Below are 4601 nucleotides of genomic sequence, written 5' to 3' on the forward strand. Positions count from 1 at the left end.
TCTATAGAACTTAAGTTGATTCAAGTATATAAATACTTCCCATACTTGATATCCCACTTTGATGGAATATAAGATTTTTATTTTTCTCAGTATAATTCACAATTAGCTTCCATTGAATATCAATTTCTCATTTAGTCTTCAATCATTTTTAGTCTATTAATACATATGTTACCTATTTTAATGTTTTGCCTATCGACAATGACTTTGCGAGAATATTAAGGTACTTTGCGAGAATATTCGATTCCCTAGTGGTGCAGACAATTACTTAGGCTTGTCTAGAGCACAATTTCTGCCGCTAATTATGATATTAATAAATCCTTAGTTTAGCGTAGTTGCCTTTGGACCAGCGTATGGGATGTTAATGATAATAACTTAAACCTAACAAAATTGACTCTGAGCCTGATAGCACGTGCTTTTGCTCTATCTACAAGCTTCTAGTTATGGAGTTTGATTATTTAGAAAGGCTTGAAAGATTGAGATGAAGTTTATTCTGGGGTGTAATTAAATGGAACTAGAGCAGTGATAAGTTCAAATTCAGCCTCGATAGGAAAATCGAAGCTCAATATTAAGATAATAAAAATCGACTTATTTGATATATTAAGTTATTCTAACTCAACTCGATAATCATCAAATTTGATTTGATAAAAAAGAATTGCGAATACTTATGCTTCATCCGATGAACATAGACCCAACAGTGCAAAATCAAACAATCATCCGATATTTAACCCAAAAAAGAAAGCATAACATAAATGAAATGCGTCAAGAAATTATTTTTATACTGAAAAAAAGTTGTATCACAAGCTAAAGGAAGAGGGGAAAGCGCAAATCACACAACAGATAATTTCTTCTTCATTGCCCATCTCTTTTTGGCGTTTACCATTGCGGCTTCTTTCAACCTTATGAGCTCTTCAAAACAACGGTTATACTGTGAATCAATGGCATCAAGCTCCAACTTCAGCTCCTCAAACTTATCCTTATCCTCCAATGACACTGAGCAAATGTTTGAAAAGCTCATGTCTTGTGATGTAAAAGAACATGAATCCATTACGTTGGATGTATCGGAGTTCTTTGTGGAATCGTTTATCACCACAGATTCGCAAAGGTTTTCCTCGTCACTCGCCTCTTTATGTCTAAGATGATTATAAACCCACTCAATATCTAGACCAAAGTCATATGTGCTTGAACCTATGTGACATCCATCATTGCTGTAACCAGACGATACCATTGGTTCGCTATTCTTCTGATCTGAGGCTACCATCGCATTGGATACAGTCGATATATCAGAACTGAGAGATTCTTGGGTATCTTGACATTTCGCGACAGCCAACTCGAGAAAACTCCTTGTTCACCAACTGTTTTAAAAGTGAAACTACTTGGCAAATAGGCTAGGTGTAAACTCCCAATGAAGTTTATACATCGAAATCAGGTTCAACAACTCCGCAGCAATTGAAATAGTTGTACATCTCCACAGCAATTGAAATAGCGGTATCAGAATCTAGATAAAATGAAAAATGGATATTCCTAGCTCGACCTGTTAAAAGAAAAGCAACGGTGCATAATTCATTTTTTGAATATGCAGTGAGATTTTTTTCTGTCTAACAGATTTACTTACTACATAGATCAGCAATGCGCAAGGTCAAAGAAATTGTATAATCATCATTTCTCTCCCCTTTTAACATTAATTCATTATTCTCTGTGAAACACTGTAGCTCGGCAGCTGTGGACTGAGGAGTTCCATTGATGCTTTTTTGAAGGTTTTTGCCATTAGGATCCATGTCCATCGGATGAGGTTCAGACTGGACCGAGTTTACGAATCGGGGGATAAGATTTCGTAAATGCAGTGGAACACTGAGAGGTTCCTTGGGTGTTTCAGCCAAAAGGAATGGATCTTTCAAGAGCTCCATAGCTGGCAATCTGATAGAAGCAGGAAGAAGACATTTCTCAATGAACTGCTTTACTTGGGGATCATTCACTTTACCAAGGGAAGCAGGTTTAATACCCTGCAGAGAAAGAGTTACGATAGTTCAAACAACCACTTAAAAGAGAGTTCTGGAGGACATTCATTATCGGAGATAGTCATCAACTTACAGATGAAACTTTCTTGTATATTTGTGCTGGATTTTTGCATTCATTATATGGATATTCACAAGTAACCATCTCCAACATGCACAGACCAAAAGAACAAATGTCCACAAGTTCATTATATTCCTCATCATAAAGCTCTGGAGCCATGAATTCAGGAGTGCCTGCACAAAGCACAAAGCATTAGAAGTTTCAGCTGAAACAGATTAGCAAAAGCCACCAAATTATATATTTAGAGAAAACAAAGTACCAATTACACTTTGAGCAGTGGGCTGCTGCGTGATGGTTGCCAACCCAAGATCTCCGATCTTTACCTCTCCATTATTTCCATTTACAAATATATTATCACATTTTAAATCTCTATGAATAATCGGAGGACTGTGACTATGCAGATAGTGTAAGCCTCTAAGGATCTGCCCTGACTAATTCTTGATGGCTTTCAAATCAACACTCTTATGCTTCTTACGATATCTAAAATTGAAAGCAAATCTCAGTATATCACAAATGAATGGCAGAGTCAAGCATAAGAGAAGTTCATGGAACTCACTGCCTTAAACTCCCGGAAGTAAACAACTCTATTATCATGTTGATGGTCTTGTTCTTATCATCCACCCAGGAGTTGTAAAATTTCATAATATTTTCATGTTTCAACGACTTCAAAAGGTGAACCTCCAAATATAATCTTTCCAATTGTTCAGGTGTCTGCAATACATCTTCTATATTGACTTGGTTCCATGCAACCTCTATTCCGTCAGCTTCATCAAATCCCTTGTAACTAGAAAAAAAAATGTAGCAGCCAAAATGGAACAATCAATCAAAATCACATTCCTATAATAAAAGTAACCAAATATAAAGAAGATAGGCGATGAACCCATACACAGTCTTGAATGCTCCCTTCCCCAGGATCTCATCATACTGAAGGAACAAAAACAAACCAAACCAAAAAGAATATATCACTAAATCATAAAGAGCCAAATATTCAAATTCTAATGAAGGAAAATATAAGATTTTATGCATAGCTTGACAAAATTGGAATTCAGGTTGGCCAAACATAAGTATTTCGCATAAAAATGGCAAAGGCATTACTTACAATTAAAATTTGTCATGTTCATTAAAATGGAAGTAGTTAAAGCAATTATTTCCCCCAGAAAATAAAAAGTAAGAAAAGATTACTTACAAAAGCTCTCAAAGAGCTAACATGAGAAATTTGCAAGCTTAATAGTGCAATAAAAGTTGAGGACAAACAATTTTTGGTTAAATTCAGGCAAATTGATGGGTAGCTAAGAAAATTAATGGAAAAAATTGCCTTTGGGCCACAATTTATTAAATTTCTATTAACTTAAGCCAAAATAGTAAGCATCATTTGATATATCTGTTAAAAACTACAAAAAAATTCCATCCGAATTCGAGATTTACCAGTCAAATTGCTTTCCTCAAAGATTCTTGGCAACAAAACAGATAGAGGTAACCCTAAAGGAATGCAAAACCGAAGAAAAATATATAAACAATAACAAAGATTCGGAGCCGAAATATACCCGTACATACCGACCCCACGGATCCTTCTCGGCGAAATCACAACCATCAGCCGCCTCCATTTTTTATATGCAGAATGAACTAAACGACGCCACAACTACAGAACACGATCGAATATTCCAACAAAAAATCCACACAAAAAAAAGAACGAAAACAAATGATAAGGGAACAAAAAGGCGGAAAACGCTATTAGAGGTCAAAATTGATCCCGATGGGAAGCAAAGGCGAGGAGAGAATCTGTTGTTTTTCAGAGAATGCCTCAGAAGCAATTGAATAAGAATTGATTTCCGATCGGAATCGGAACCGATATCCAAAGGCCACCGCCATGTTCATATCTTCCGCCGGTTGACGATATTCCAATCCCATACGGTTGTTTCTTGGTTGAATCGAATTTGTATTGAATCTTATACCAATCCCATGTTCTCCCCCCATAGTTCTACCAGCATTTTAATTTCCCCCTTTTCCCCTAATTTCCACGGGATTTGTGAAATTCCGAGGTCTCAAGGATTCATGAAAACAGGGAAACGAGAGGCATTAATATACTACTACCATATAAGTTTTATTATTATTTAAATAATAAAATCAATAAAAAAATATCAAAAATATTATTATTTTTATCAATTTTATTATTATTAGACATTTTATTAATTTTATTAATAAAATCAGTAACATTTTTTTAAAATAGTTTTTAATTGTATATTAAAAACGTCACTGCAAAACTTCAGAGGAAAACAATAAATATTTTTGGAAGATTAATAAAAAATAATAATAATAGAAAAGTGCAGAAGTTTATATAGGATCAGGGATGCCATGATGTAATAAATATATGGGTAAAGTACATAAATAGTCCCCTGATTATAGAGAACTGTTTTTCTGTATTTATCGATTATTAAAAGTTACAAACTGGTTCCCAATAATAGGTGTTATTTTTTAGAATCCTCGACTATTAAAAGTTATAAAATAATTCATATGTTCTAAATTTATTT

At 34.6% G+C, this 4601-nt stretch overlaps 1 pseudogene; it reads right to left on the minus strand.

Moving 5' to 3' along the window:
- Positions 1–820: 820 nt before the first annotated feature.
- Positions 821–4104, minus strand: LOC120158607 (annotated as a pseudogene).
- Positions 4105–4601: the final 497 nt, after the last annotated feature.

This window comes from Hibiscus syriacus, unplaced genomic scaffold, assembly GCF_006381635.1.
Source record: "Hibiscus syriacus cultivar Baekdansim isolate YM2019G1 unplaced genomic scaffold, ASM638163v2 tig00111330_pilon, whole genome shotgun sequence".
Classification (NCBI taxonomy): Eukaryota; Viridiplantae; Streptophyta; class Magnoliopsida; order Malvales; family Malvaceae; genus Hibiscus; species Hibiscus syriacus.